This window comes from Abrus precatorius, unplaced genomic scaffold, assembly GCF_003935025.1.
Source record: "Abrus precatorius isolate BTA unplaced genomic scaffold, Abrus_2018 Scaffold2, whole genome shotgun sequence".
In the NCBI taxonomy this organism is placed as follows: Eukaryota; Viridiplantae; Streptophyta; class Magnoliopsida; order Fabales; family Fabaceae; genus Abrus; species Abrus precatorius.
Window position 1 is genome coordinate 3,395,770 of NW_020874362.1, and position 17,070 is coordinate 3,412,839.

The following is a 17,070-nucleotide window of genomic DNA, read 5'->3' on the forward strand; positions in this document are numbered from 1 at the left end:
GGGACTAACTTTGATGGACAGGAGTATGATAGATGCGGCAAGTGGAGGAGCATTGATGGATAAGACACCACACGCTGCAAGGCAACTTATTACAAACATGGCAGCCAACACTCAACAATTCGGATTCAGAGGAGCTGCTAAGGGAGTGAATGAGATAGCACTTGGTCCTGGTACTAGTGCTGTTTATGGTGTGGAAAATCAAAGGCTAGAAAACAAAATCAACGAGTTGACCACCATGGTGAGGCATTTGGCAATTGGTCAACAACAAGTAAGTGCAGTAAGTGAGCAACCAGCAAGAGTTTGTGGCATATGTACTTCCACTGAGCACCCTACGGATTCATGCCCTACATTGCAAGAGACAGATGCGAATGTTTCTGGAATCTACACAAACCAACAGCAGCAATATAGAGCTCCAAATCAGCAGCATCAGAATTATAACCCATACTCCCAGACATATAATCCAGGTTGGAGAGATCATCCAAACCTGAAATAGGGGGGCAATAGCAGCAGCAGCAACAACAAAGCCAACAACCTTCATTTCAACCTACTGTAGGCAAATATCAGCCTCCATTCAGGCAGCAGCCACCTCCGCCACCCTCCTGCACAAAGAAGTGAGCCATCATTCCAGGAGATGATGCAACAGGTGGCTACAAACAACATGCAGTTTCAACAGAACATGCAAGCAACTGTCCAGGATTTGAAGATTCAGGTTGGACAGCTAGCAACTCAATTAAGTCAGATTCAGTCTCAAGGTTCCAATAATATGCCTTCTCAAACAATCATGAATCCAAAGGGAAATGTGAGTGCTATTACACTGCGAAGTGGAAAAGAATTACCAGCAGTTCCAGCTGCAACACCAGATTCTAAAAATAATAGTGATGCAGCTACTGAGAAACATGTTCCACTGCCCTTCCCGAACAGACCAGTAGCATCAAGAAAAAAATCAGAGTCAGATAATGAGTTGCTGGACATGTTCAGCATAATAGAAGTAAATATTCTTCTCCTTGATGTCATCTGACAAGTTCCAAAATATGCAAAATTTCTAAAAGAATTGTGTACTAACAAAAGGAAGCTAAAGGGTAATGAGCGAGTGAGTATGGGGAGAAATGGTTCTGCACTTCTCCAGAATAAGAATGTGTCGGCGATCATTCCACTTGAGTTACCACAGAAGTGCAAAGATCCAGGAACTTTCACCATTCCTTGTACTATTGGAGAGGAAGTTTTTACAAATGCTATGCTGGATTTAGGTGCTTCAATTAATGTTATGCCTGCATCTGTTTTTAGATCATTGCAGATTGGAGATTTGATTTCTATAGGAATTGTAGTCCAGCTAGCCAACAAAAGCACTGTGCAGCCACTTGGTGTCGTGGAAGATGTTCTTGTCAAGGTTGAGGACCTTCTTTTTCCTGCTGATTTTTACATTCTAGAGATGGAAGATGACCTACCCAGCAATGCTACATTAATCCTTGGGAGACCATTTTTGAGGACTGTGCGAACAAAGATAGACGTGCATGCAGGGACCCTTTCTATGGAGTTTGATGACAATTTGGTGCATTTCAACATTTTTGAAGCAATGAGACACCCAGCAGAGAACCATTATATTTTCAGTTTAGATGTTATTGATTTAATTGTTGATGATTGCAAAAATTTAGATGATTTATTTGCTGATTTTGCAGATTTCACTAACCCATCTTGTACTTGTGATGATTCATCTATGTGTGCTGTTTGTAGTGTTGATGTTACAGGTGCAGCAGATATTGTTTCAACACTAGCAGTTGACTTATCTCCACCCCTATCAGTAGAGCTTAAGCCTTTGCCTGCACATTTGAAGTATGCTTACTTAGAGGACAACCAGCGACTTCCTGTCATTATTGCTCGTGATCTCACCTCTGATCAAGAGGAGATATTATTGCAAGTTTTGATAGAGCATAAGAAGGCCATTGGTTGGACTCTTGCTGACCTTCTTGGAATTAGTCCTACTATTTGTATGCACCGAATTTTATTGGAGGATGAGTTTCGACCTGTTAGACAGCCACAGAGACGACTCAATCCTACTATTTTAGATGTTATGAAGAAGGAGGTCACAAAACTACTGGCAGCAGGTAGTATTTATCCCATTTTTTTACAGTAAGTGGGTTAGTCCTGTGCAGGTGGTCCCAAAGAAGACTGCGATGACTGTGGTAAAGAATCAGAATGATGAGTTGGTTCCAACCAGAGTTCAAAACAGTTGGCGAGTTTGTGTAGATTACAAAAGACTTAACCAGGCTACTCGCAAGGATCATTTCCCTCTTCCATTTATTGATCAGGTTTTGGAGAGGCTGGCAAGTAAATCCCATTACTGCTTTTTAGATGGATTTTCTGGATACATGCAGGTTCATATTGCACTAGAGGACCAACACAAGACCCCATTCACCTGCCCATTTGGCACATTTGCTTACACCAGGATGCCATTTGGTTTGTGCAACACTCCGGGCACCTTTCAGAGGTGTATGGTGAGTATATTTTCTGACCTTTTGGAGAGTTGCATGGAGGTGTTTATGGATGATTTTACTGTCTATAGTTCTTCATTTGATGCATGCCTAGAGAATTTATCTAAGGTGTTACATAGGTGCATCCAAACTAACCTTGTGTTAAATTTTGAGAAGTGTCATTTTTTGGTCACAGAGGGTATAGTCTTGGGTCACTTAGTCTCCAGTCAGGGTATTCAGGTTGATATGGCTAAAATTGATATCATTGCTTCTCTACCTTACCCCACTTCTGTGCAAGAGGTGCGTTCCTTCCTTGGACATGCAAGTTTTTATAAGAGATTTATACAGGACTTCAGCAAGATTGCACTGCCATTGTCCAAGCTTCTACAGAAAGAGTTAGAGTTTGTTTTCGTTCAGCCTTGTCAGCTAGCTTTTCAGGAGCTGAAGCGGTGGCTTACCACCACACCTATTGTTCAGCCACCTGATTGGGAGCTTCCTTTCGAGCTCATGTGCGACGCATCCAACTATGCACTTGGAGCTGTTCTAGCTCAGCGGGTTGGGAGGCTTTCTCATGTAATAGCTCATGCTTCTCGTACATTGGATGCAGCTCAAGTTAATTACACCACTACTGAAAAAGAGCTTCTAGCTATTGTATTTACTTTAGATAAATTTTGTTCATATTTGCTAGGCTCTAGGATTATTGTATATTCTGACCATGCAGCTTTGAAATTCCTATTAAAGAAGCCTAATGCTAAACCCAGATTGATCATATGGATGCTTCTCCTTCAGGAGTTTGATATTGAGATCAGAGATAGGAGTGGTGCAGAGAATTTGGTAGCAAATCACTTGAGTAGGATTAAAAGGGGGAATGTTGATCCCTTTCCGATTAAAGATGATTTTCCTGAGGAGCAGTTGATGCAGTTACATGATATTACTCCTTGGTTTGCTGATATTGTGAATTACCTGGTTGCAGGTGTCTTTCCTACAGATGCGTCTAAAGCACAGATAGCCAAACTAAAAAGTGAGGCTACATATTATGTTTGGGATGACCCTTATCTTTAGAGATTTTGCAATGACCAAGTGATTCGAAGGTGCATTCCAGATCAGGAGATCCATTATGTGCTTCAATTTTGTCATGGTTCACCTGTTGGAGGACATTATGGATCATACAGGACAGCTAGGAAGGTGTTGGAGAGTGGGTTTTACTGGCCTACCATTTTTAGAGATGCACATCAATTCTCCAGCACCTGTGAGCAGTGTGAGAGAGCAAGGATGGCCCTTACACAGAGACATGAGATGCCCCAGCAGCCGATCATTTTCTGTGAGATTTTTTATGTTTGGGGTATTGATTCCATTTCCTGTATCTTTTGGTTACACATTTATTTTACTAGCTATAAATTATGTTTCCAAATGGGTGGAGGCTAAGGCCACCAAAACTAATGATTCTAAAGTTGTTGTGGATTTTATTAGATCTAACATTTTTTGCAGGTTTGGTGTGCCTAAAGCCATTATCAGTGATAGGGGAAGCCATTTCTGCAATAGAAGCATGCATACTTTGCTTCATAAGTATGGGGTTGTGCATCGAGTGTCTACAGCTTATCATCCCCAAACTAATGGGCAGGCCGAGGTTTTTAACAGGAAAATCAAACAAATTTTGCAGAAGATAGTACACCCCAATAGAAAAGATTGGAGCAAATTTTTAGAGGATGCTCTTTGGGCTCATAGGACAACTTACCGGACACCGATTGAGATGTCTCCTTATAGGATTATGTTTGGTAAAGCATGTCATCTGCCTGTTAAGATTGAGCATAGAGCATATTGGGCGGTAAGACATTGTAACTTGGAGTTTGAACAAGCAGGTATGGAAAGGAAGCTTCAATTGCAATAGCTTGAGGAGCTTCATTTGGAAGCCTGTGAGAACTCAAAATTATACAAGGAAAAAGTCAAACGCTTTCATGATGGACATATTTTGAGAAAGGAGTTCAAAGTGGGCCAACAAGTGCTTTTGTTCAATTCCCGCCTAAAACTTATAGCCGGTAAACTTAGATCTAGATGGGATGGTCCTTTTATTGTTACTAATGTGTTTTCCCATGGTGCAGTTGAAATTAAGAATGAAGTCACCGGTAGCATTTTCAAGGTCAATGGACATCAACTCAAGGAATTTCATCAAAGTCCAAAGTTGGAAGAGGAAATTGTAGAAAGCATGTCCTTGGAAGCACCAACTCTTGAACCTTGAGGGAGTTCTTTCCCCATTCTGTATTCTTTGAAATTGTCTTTGTTGTTTGGCTGCATTGAGGACAATGTAACTTTTAAGTGTGGGGGGAGTTGCATGAAAACTTGTGTTGCTGTTTTCATTTTCTGCAGTTTTCATTTGCTTTTCTTTTTGTTTTCTGCAGTTTTTTGTTTTCCATTTTTTTTCATTTTCTGCTATTTTTCAAATTCTGCAGTTTGTGCTTCTATTTTTCTGTTTTGATGATGTTTTGTTGGAGTTTTCATCCTTTCTTTTTAATTTCTAGATGTAGGAATTGTGAAAGTTGTTACACCATTTTTAGTTGATAGGTTGCAATACTTGATATGAGTCATTTTTACATTTTTAGTTGAGCAAGTTGCTTGAAAATGTTGAGTTTGATTCATTAAAGATAGAATATAAACCTTGTGAGAATTTTGAGCATATTTTACTTCTTTCTTGTGTGATTTCACTCATGTTGCTAGATTACCTTTGGTTTTGCCTTGTATCTTTTTGAAGCTTCTTGTCACATGCATTATTGATATGATTTAGGCCTTTCTTCAAATTGTAGCTACTTTGCCAAATTGACTTACCTTACATTGATTCCTCTTGTTTACCCCCTTTGAGCCTTTATAACCCTTCCTTGATTTTAGCTCATTATAAGCCATATAGTGAAAAACCATGATGTTCCATAACCTTAGGGATTATAGGAGCTTTGGAATTGTTTTGAGAATGAGTCTCTAATAAGTGTGGGGGTGCCTCTAGGAAATACTTCTATATTGTGGATATTGATTTGTTTGGTATTTAAAAAAAAAAAAAAAAGAAGAAAGAAAGAAAGAAAGAAAAGCAAGCAAAAGAAAAAAAAAGTATATATATATATATAAAAAAAAATATGTGGAAAACCATTGGGGTTAGGAGATTTTTCTAGGGGTAATCTTTTTGCTTATTTAAACTTATTTCTCATTGCTCCTCTTTTCTCTTTGGTTGTTTAAGCTTAAATGTCTTTTCCATCTAACCTTTACCTTGGCCACATTACAAGCTAAATAAAAGTCCTTTTGATCTTTAATAGCATGTGTTTCAAGTTGTGGAAATTAGAAGCTTGTCAAAGCTTGATTGTGCTAGTTTTCATGTTGTGTTGAGCGTAAATACTAGCCGAAAATATTTGAGAGTTGAGAACTATACACTATCTGTGAGGTTCTATCATTTTTGAATCTTTCTTTATTTTAACTTGCCTTCTTGCTTACTTTTAATGTCATTTGTGTCTCATTGATTGTTTGTTGCCTTGATTCTAGAAATGTTTGTTCTCTTTCTTTATTCTTTGCATTGGAAATTCATTAGAAAGTTTTACCCCGGAGTGCAAAGGATTAAGTGTGGGGGTATTTGATAGTTATATTTTAGTACATCTTTCTCTCCATGTTTTTGGTTTAATTGTGCTTCATTAGTGCATTATTTTGATGTGTTAGTTTAGATTTGTGTTAAGTAATTTAGGATTTAAATATAAATCTTTCTTAATTCTTGCCATAATTTCTTATTTTGACACAGTTTCTTACAAAGACCATATTTGGAGCTACACTACTCGAAATTGGACAAAATTGGTGTCCCTGGAAAGATAAGACAGAGATCTACAACTTCTCTGTTGGGAGAAAATCCCAGTTCGAGCATCTTCAAGTCCAAAATTGCGTCACAATGTTGCATCCCTGCACTAAAATTTTCAGAATTTGATTGTACTGTTGATTTTACTTAGTTAGGGAGTTGGGTCGTAATTAAGCCCAATTATTATGTCTTTTACTTAATTAGGTGTTTAGGAGACTCATTAGGGAGTTGGGCCTTAATTAAGCCCAATTATTTTATCTTTAAATAGAGGTTATGACTCTATGTACGAATCCTTGTTTTTCTTTTCCCGCAATCTTTTAGAATTACAAGTCTTTATTTTAAATTCTTTCCATTATTTTCATCTCTCTACCTTCCATCTTTTCATATTTTCTGGTTTTGGCCGAAGCAAACATGATCATGAAGTAAGGCTAATCCATCAATAGGTTCAAGGTTTCAAGAACAACATTGCGTTTGAGTTTCGGGTTAGGTTCTATCGAATTTGCGCTTTTCCTCCTCTTTTCTGATTAGGATAATTACGTTTTTCATGATATTGATTTTTCGTTTGCATTCTAAACAGAGAATGAGAATTTCAGATTTGAAATAAATGAATTCACCTAATTCAATAAATCAATTGTTCTAAATTTTGTTAGAGCATTGGATTTACGATTGCAGTTCTTGTTTTGATGAAATTCATAATCTAGATTTAGATTTTGGGTTATTAATGTTGTATTGAATTAGTGTTGATTGGAAATTTGTTGGAATTATATTTGTGTAACAATGAGAATTGCGTTGTAGTGATTGAGATCTTGATTTGGTTGAATTTCATATTTCGTTTCGCTATAATTATTCCTTGTTCTTTTCTTTTATGTTGTTTACAATTTAATTCAAAACAATCCTTCTCTAAGCTAATCTGAAATCACATGATGGAACCAAAAACAGAATGTATCTTTTGTCCTTATGAGATGACCTAGGTTTACTCCTTGTATTGCAAAATTTTTAAGAAAATCTAATTTGCTTGATACCATTGCGACGTGGTTATCATAGCACAAACACAGAAACACAGAATCAGTTAGTACACATGATGAAATAAAAACAAAATGACTTATGTCTCCGGCAACGGTGCCATTTTGATAACCACGTCGCAATGGTATCAAACAAACTAGATTTTCTTAACAATTTTGCAATAGAAGGAGTAAACCTAGGTCATCTCACAAGGACATAAAATGCATTCTGTTTCTGGTTCCATCATATAATTTCAGATTAGCCTAGGGAATGATTGTTTTGAATTAAATTGTAAACAATAGAAAAAGAAAAGAACAAAGAATAATTCCAACGAAATATGAAGTTCAACCAATTCAAGATCTCAATCACTAGAACGCAATTCTCATTATTACACGAATACAATTCCAACGAATTTCCAATCAACACTAATTCAATACGACATTAACAATCCAAAATCTAAATCTAGATTATGAATTCCATCAAAACAAGAACTGCAATCGCAAATCCAATGCTCTAACAAAATTCAGAATAATTGATTGATTGAATTAGGTGAATTCCTTTATTTCAAATCTCATTCTCTGTTTAGAATGCAAACAAAAATTCAATATCATAAAAAACATAATTATTCTAATCAGAAAAGAGGAGGAAGAGAGAGAATTCGATAGAACCTAATCCGAAACCCAAATGCAATGTAGTTCTTGAAACCTTGAACCGATTGATGGATTAACCTTGCTTCATGATCATGCTTGCTTCGGCCAAAACCAGAAAAATACGAAAAGATGAAAGGTAGAGAGACGAAAATAAAAGAGAGGAGAAAAAAGAATTTAAAATAGAGACTTTCTGAATCCTAAAAAAAATTGCAGGAAAAGAAAACACAAGGATTCGTACATAGAGTCATAACCTCTATTTAAAGACAAAATAATTGGGCTTAATTAAGGCCCAACTCCCTAATGAGGTTCCTAAACACCTAACAATACAATCAAATTCTGAAAATTTCAGTGCAGGGCCACAATATTATGAAGTAATTTTGGACCTGAAGATGCTCGACCTGGGCTTTTCTCCCAACATAGAAGTTGTAGATCTCTATCTTATCTTTCCAGGGACACCAATTTTGTCCAATTCCAAGTAGTGTAGCTCCAGATATGGTCTTTGCAAGAAACTATATCAAAATAAGAAATTATGGTGAGAATTAAGAAAAATTTATATTTAAATCCTAAATTACTTATTAACACAAATCTAAACTAACACATCAAAATAATGCACTAATGAAGCTCAATTAAACCAAAAACATGGAGAGAAAGATGTACTAAAATATGACTATCACACCCTGTGTTATGTTTTCTTAATTATGTCTCTTTTCTTAATTTTATTTTAAGTTTTCATTGTTTTTACACATAATGAAGAGGGTAGACGAGACATGCACGACCGCACTTTCATACAGCACGACCGTGCTTAATGAGAACATGGGTGTGCCTCCCTTGAACATGCCCATGTCAGAAAAGGTACTTTGGGCGTGCTTTCATTAAATAAGCACGACCATGCAGATGAGCAAGATTTGAAAAATAAAAGAGGGGAAGGGTGCACAGATTGTGCACGCCCTTTCTCCCCAAACAGAGCACTCCCACACACTCTTCTCATTTTTCCTCTTTTCTGTAATTTTGGACCACATTCATACTCAGGTACATGTTCATTCTTATTAATTGTTCATATTTGATGCTATTTTGGTACGAACCCCTTTCTATGTGTTTTGTCTTTAGAATTCTTTGCCTTTGTGTGCGCAGCACGACCATGCATATGAACAACACGGTCATGCATATGAACTAGGTTTTAACACGGTCGTGCTTCTAACGAGCATGGGCGAGCTTGAATTACAAGCACGACCGTGCTATAGAAGAGAATGGCCGTGCATGTTCACTAGACTGCCGTGCTCTCTACTTCTCTTGCAAAAAATGCCTCCTAAAAGAGCTTGTGAAGTCACCTCCACTGCGCCAACAACTTACAAGATTCAGTTTCGAGGTGACCAAGGTGTAGTAGCAAGATACCGCAAGCACCTGGACAAGTTACTAGGATTCTGGTTCCTCCCCACATGCTATCTGGACGAGAATGTTCTTCAAGAACATGGTCTTTGGGAGGATGTCTCCAGGTACACTACAGCCATAGGATGGGAGGGTGTCCAGGCTGTGCGAGCACCAGCATACAGGGAGCCAGTCTTGGAGTTCCTGAGCTCTATCACATACAACGATGATTTGCGGGTGCATTTCCATATGACCACCCAGCACGACATGACGTTGGCATAGTTCAACGTCCACTGCTGATTTGAGACAGAGGAGTCAGTCTAGACGGAAGAATATAGAGAGGCATTGGTAGAGATTCCTCCAGGCTATTCTGAGGACACAGCTTCGCAGGAGATTACTAGCACCTGTGACGTCTACAGGGCCCAACTCGCGAAGAGCACAGCCATTTGAGATCCAGCTCTGCGAGTGGTTCACAGGTGGCTTGTGCATTCTATTTTTGTACGCAGACAGAGTACAGGTAATGTTAGCTCTCACCACTTGTTCATTATCTGGCGCATGCTTCACCAGCGCCGTGTCAATGCTGGGCAATTCCTTCTACTCTCATGCATGGGCCTAGGAGCACATCTGAGCACCGCGAAGACTGGCTACATTTGTGTTGGGTCCTTCATCTCTTGCCTCGCCCTCAACCTTCAGCGAGTACACCGGAGAGACACGAGGATTGCCGAGATGACCCCACTGACTGCAGACACTTCTTACCGGATGGGCATATTAATCTGAGCAAGAAATGGGGAGTTCGTACTGGCCCCACCCCATGCACCAGCCAGAGAGAAGCCAGCAGTACCAGGGCAGCAGCCTAAGCCTCATCTTGCTGACGAGGATGGTGAGTTTCATAATGCTCCAATGGAGCCACCCGCATCCCTTACTCCTGCTCACCATTCAGATCTACAGCAGTTGTACCAGCATATTGATCAGAGGATGGATAAGTACGAGACTCAACTGACTGAGTATTCTGCATCGGTCCATCAGCGCCTTGACCAGCAGGAGACCCAGATCGCAGAGATGCTCCGCTTGTTCCAGCATCGTTTCCCCCTCCCAGTGACTAATGAGTTTTATGATTTCTTTTATTTTTTTTTCTTTTAGTTTAATATCTATTTTTCTTATTTCATTCCATGTACTTGAACTCTAACTTCTTTTATATATTTGCTACTGGAAGCTGGTCTACTATGCGGGTACTTTGTCTCTATAACATTGCAAATATTCGGAGGTCAACACTATAAGCATTATCAACACCCGATTCCATCAGGCAGTATTTTTCCTTTCTTCTCTTATCTTTATTTTTTATTTTATTTTATTTTTATTTTTTTTTAAACATAGAGGACCATGTTTTGTTTTAAGTATGGGAGAGAAGTTTCTAATTATGATTGTTATTGCATGTTCTCTTGAGTGAAGTGTCTACGCTATTTTTGTGATAATTTAAAACTTTTTTCCTCATGGAACCCAATTTTCCTAGATAGAAGAGCATGTTGAATAATTATTATTGGCATCATACTTTCATTAGGAAACTAATAATTAGCTAAGTTCCTTACTTTTATGCTCTACATTAAACTTTACCCCACAGATGTGAGTTTTGAGCCTTAAAGGAGATTTCTATCTTAATATAATTAATTGTACCCCTTTCCTCATTGTTTTATGTGATTATCTTCTTAGGATTTATGCTCTAGAACTTGACTTAGAACTGCCTTAAGACTTCTCTGTTAATTGCATGTTTTTAATATGATTGAGGCATAATAGGATTTTTATTCTTGGCCTTCAACATGTTTGAGATACAATTAGTTGCCTATTTTGAGCTTTATTGATTTTCTTGGTCCCTTACACTAAATTTATAAAATATGATGATGACCTTGAGTTTATGTATGAAGCAATTGAGTTGTTGAATTGTTTGATAAATTCTCTTCTATATCTCTCACGTGATAAAAAAAAAAAAGGTTATACATGATTGAAAGGAAAGAAGAGTAAAGATATTGTTTATATATAAAAATATAAAAAAAATTACTCTTAGAGCTTCATTTGTAACTTAGGGGATGTTTGTAATTGTTATAATTTATTACCTCTTTGTATATTCCGTTTCTTTCATTTATCTCACCTCAATTATTATAACCCTTTGGCTACATTACAACCTAAAAAAGACCTCATGATTTTTAATTGCATTTAATTTATTTAGTAGAGAGTCGGTTTATAGTCAAGCTTATGGTAGTACACTTTTCTTGAGAGGAATTGAGTGATGTCTTATTTTGTCCCTTAGTGAGAGAGGAAAGCATAGTACCTTAGTTTGATGTTTGAGTGAAAAGTATGAAAATATAAGATTCTAATTGAGAATCCTTTTGATTGCTTAAGCTCGGTGATATTACTCTTTATCTCCTTTATCTCAGGTTCCTTGTGTGGTATTATATTTTAAGTTATTATGTTATTCTCTTAACTAGCACTTTGCTTGAGGACAAGCAAATAAATAAGTATGGGGGAGTTGATAAGTCTGTAATTAGGCCCTCTTTTACAACCCATTTATTCATATTTGAACTTTATTTTAATTGGGTTTTACACTAATTTATTTATTAATTGTGCAGTTTGATATAAAGAGGCTGTGAGTAGATTTCTGGTGCATTTTGGGCCCAAATGAATGGGATTGAAAACCTCACAGCAGTAAGCACGCCTAGTAAAGCATGGGGGGGTGCTTCGACGTAATGCACGGCCGTGCTGCATGATGGTACACGGCCGTGCTTGTTTGCGGAAGTCACTCTTAGCAATTTTAAAGGAGTTCAAATTCTATAAATAGGAGGAAGAAGGCATCGTGGAATCATCATTTGGCTGAGCACGAATTTACACATAACCTTTCCTTCGAGATCTCGGATCATTTCCACCCTTCTTGTATGGATCGTTAGCACACTCTTGGTGGGACTTAGAGCTTCAAGTGACCATACTTGAAGACCGAAGATTCATCTCATATTCTAGTTTGCTATATCTCTTCATTATGGATATGTTATTGATTATTTTAGCACTTTCTTTCTACATGAGTAACTAAATCCATAGCTGGGGCTATGGGGATTATTGTTTATGAATTTACGGGATTTTGATATTTGAATCTAAATTTTATTTCTATTTTGTGATTAGAATTTATCTTATTGCTTCTCACTCTTAACCCTAATTAATTACATCGTCAGGCGATCGTATCTCGGTTAATTAATAGATCTATAGGATAAAACGAGATGAAAGATTAGGTAGACCAAACCAATTTTCTTCTTCTAATCGTTATTGAATTAACAAGTTCATAAGCTCCTTAGGCTTTCTTAAATTGATGTCTTGCATGACCATTGGGGATGTTAATTTAGAAAAAAGAATATTAATATTGCATGACCATTGAATGTTAATAGTATTCGTATGAATGATTAGTAATCACAAGAAAATTGGATTTAGATCTAAATAGAAAAATAACATAAAGGATTGAATGAGAACACTCATACGCCCTAGGTTTTTCTTCGATTAGTGTAACCAAGACGTGCTTTGTGTTTCTTGCTCTTAGTTTTATAATTGATTTTCTAAATTCTTGTGTTGATTATTCTCGCATATTTGAAGCTCAAACAATTAAATTAGAAAATTCTTAGTAATTGATAAATAATCCTTGTGAGATGATAATTCGGGAACTTAATTTAAGAACCCTTTATTACTTCTCGATGGGTACACTTGCCCTCTGAACAAACATCAAGACAACAGTCATAAAACTCAATATAATTATCACAACATAGTCAAATACATATGGATGATAGTTCTATAATCAGCAAATTTATACAATTTTATCCAATTCCAAAATCAAAACAACATGCTCAGTTTTTCATTTAATTGAATTTCATAAAGATATCATCTTTATAAGCATCTCAATCTACAATAACTTTTACACATTTAGCTACATAATAGACAAAGATATTTCACAAAACTTATAGACTTGATCCACAATATCATGACCACTTTCATTGCAACATAAGCACTACAATTCAAGTTCTAATTTCTAAAATCCATGGTAAATCAAAAAAACTTAATTTGAAAATTAAGAACTAGATTATATATACACTCATTGCTAAAATTCCTTTTAATTCAAAATCTGTCCCTTTTCAATCAGTAAATCATATTTTTAAGGTTCTTTAAATTGAGAAAATTAGGGAACATCATCCATAAAGAACTACTACTCTCAATTATCAACAAAACACTAACAATATTCCTTCTAAATGATCCTATTTTTGCATTTCAAACTCTGATTCTCAAAATATTCCAATTAAAAGCCTAGGGTTCATCTAAAATTGACAACCTTATACCACAAAACATCACTGCAATCAATTTCCCTTAAATTTCAATATCATATTCAGCATTATAACCCTTCCTATTCATATATCATGTTTAGGGTCCTAGGGTTCAAAGAGAATTACAAGGAATCCATCACACAAGGGAGCATTATACATTCTATAATCCTAATCTTAAAGTACAAACCTTAACATTAGATACATAGGACTAAAAAACCTAGGGTTCATGAATTAGGGAAGAATAAGAGAGAGAAAAACCAAATAAACAGAAAAAGAGAGAAAAGAAAGACTTGCCCTTGACTCATTGTGCAGATTCTTGAGTGAGTGAGGGTGAAAAATGAGTGATTTTTTGTGGAGAAGAGGATTTGAGAGCAATAGAGAAAGATGGCGCGTTTATAATTCAAAAATGACCCTCTTTTTCGCAATTTAAAAACTGGGTGCGCAACTCTCGCTACGGCGACGCCTTCTCGCTGCAATGAAAGGGCGACACAGTGCCTCCTATTCCTTCAAGGTCTTCTCGCTACAGCGAGAAGGCGTCACTGTAGCAAGAAGACAACAGTTTCACCAATTTTTTAGAAGACTCTCTCACTACAGTGAAAAACCTCTTGCTGTAATGAAAATATAAAAAAAGTGTGTGCAATTTCATATGATTTTTGGCTGTAGCGAGAGGGTTCTCGCTACAACGACTCCTTCTCATTGTAGCGAGATGTACACAGTTTCAACCCCTTACTTCGCTCATCTCTCGCTACAGCAGAACTATCGCTGTAGCGATAAACACACAATATGCTCCCTAGACTTATTTTTGTTTGCTTCTAACCTTACTATTTTCTATTCTTTTTCACCCCTTAATCACTCTATCATTCAAAATTCATTCAATTAACACTCAGCACTCAAATTCACAATAAAATAGGAATAGGTAATTGGAATCATACCTAAGGTCATAAAATACCATATGTACTTCCTAAAACAACTAATAAATATTGAAAATAAATAAGGTAAAGGATAAAATTGTACAAACAAACACTAGTTTGCCTTCCAGGAAGTGCTTGTTTAGCGTCTCATAGCTTGACACTTGTTTCTTTAAGGATCATGTAGTGCAATTATAGTGGTGAGCCTCTCAACTTCACCACCCTGGCTTGAGCCTCTGTCTATTAACCACCCAACTTCTCTGAGTAGTTTGGTCTTGTAATTCCATAACTTCATAAGGTTTCACCTCCTTCACAAGGAATGGTCTTGACCATTTTGATTTCAATTTTCCAGGGAACAACTTCAACCTGGAATCGAATAAAAGTACAAATTGGTCAGGCCTAAATGCTCTCTTGAGGATCTTTTTGTCATGATACTCTTTCATCTTTTCCTTGTAACGCTTTGAAGACTCATATGCAGTGAGCCTCATCTCTTCTAATTCTTGCAGTTGGAGCTTTCTTTTCTCACCTGCAGCTTTTGTATCAAAATTCAGGAACTTCAAAGTCCAAAATGCTTTGTGCTCAAGTTTGACTATCTGGTGACATGCCTTTCTATAAACAGGCTGAAATTGGGAGAGACCTGTAGGAGCTTTATACGCAGTCCTATAAGCCCATAGTGCATCATCCAGCTTAAGAGGCCAATCCTTTCTCAAAGTTGTAATAGTCTTCTCCAAGATCCTCTTAATTTCCCTGTTAGAGACCTCAGCTTGACCATTTGTTTGTGGATGATAGGGTGATGCTACCTTGTGCCTTACCCCATAATGCTCTAGGACTTTTTGTATTTGAGCATTGCAAAAATGAAGCCCTCCATCATTGATTAGTACCCTTGGTGTCCCAAATCTGCAGAAGATGTTCTTCTTCAAGAATTTTATCACAGTTTTGGCATCTGTCTTATAAGATGCAGTAGCCTCAACTCATTTTGATATGTAGTCTACAACCACCAAGATGTACTCATTTGAATATGAAGTTGGAAGTGGTCCTATAAAGTCTATTCCCCAACAATCAAAGACCTCTACCTCCATAATGCTTAAAAGAGGCATTTCATGCCTTCTTGAAATTTCACTTGATCTTTTGCAGTTGTTGCATTGCTGGACATAATTATAGGCATCTTTAAACAGGGTAGGCCAATAAAACCCACATTGAAGGACCTTGGTTACTGTCCTCTCTCCATTAAAATGCCCACCATATGGAGAACTATGACAATGCCACAAAATGCTTTGAATCTCATCTGATGCAACACATCTTCTTAATAGTCCATCAGCTCCCAGCTTAAAGAGATGAGGATCATCCCAGACATAGTACCGAGCATCTCTCAAGAATTTCCTTCTTCTGGTACCAGTTAAAATCTTCAAGCACAACACCTACTGCTTTGTAATTAACCATGTCTACAAACCATGATCTTTCTTGCACTAAAAGAAGTTTTTCATCAAAAAATTCCTCTATCACTTCTATTTCTTTATCAGTCACGTCCTGATTCACTGATCTTGATAGATAATCTGCCACAAAATTTTCACTGCCTTTTTGTCCTTGCTAACTAAATCAAATTCCTATAATAACAAAATCCACTAAATTAATCTTGATTTTGAATCAGATTTAGTTAATAAATATTTAATTGCAGCATGATCAGTATAAATCACAACTTTGGAACCAATCAAATAAGATCTAAATTTTTCCAATGCATATACTATTGCTAGTAATTCTTTTTCAATGGTAGCATAATTCACTTGTGCTTCATTTAAAACCTTACTTGCATAGTGAATGGCATGAAAAATTTTAGACTTTCTCTATCCTAGTACAGCCCTTACAACATAATCACTTGCATCACACATTAATTCAAAATTTAAATTCCAGTCAGGGGCAACTATGACAAGAGCTAAAATCAGTTTTTGTTTAAGTAATTCAAAGGCATGTAAGCATTTAGCATCAAAATTAAAAGAGGTATCCTTATTGAGTAAATTGCTGAGTGGCTTTGCAATATTTAAAAAGTCTTTGATAAATCGCCTGTAGAACCCAACATGTCCAAGGAAACTCCTGATTGCTTTTACATTTGTTGGTGGTGGTAGCTTCTCAATCACTTTCACTTTAATGCCCTTGTAGGAGATCTTGTGGCCCAACACCACACCTTCAATGACCATAAAATGACATTTTTCTTAGTTAAGCACCAAATTTGTTTCAATACACCGCTTCAATATGATGTCTAAATTTGTCATACAATCTTCAAATGATGATCCAAAGACCAAGAAATCATCTATGAACACTTCTATGCATTATTCTAACAAATATGAGAAAATAGCTAACATGCATCTTTGGAAAGTAGCTAGTACATTACATAATCTAAATGACATTTTTCTATCAGCAAAAATACCGAACGGACATGTGAAAGTAGTTTTCTCCTGATCTTCTAAAACTACAGTGATCTAATTATAACTGGAGTATCCATTCAGAAAATAGTAA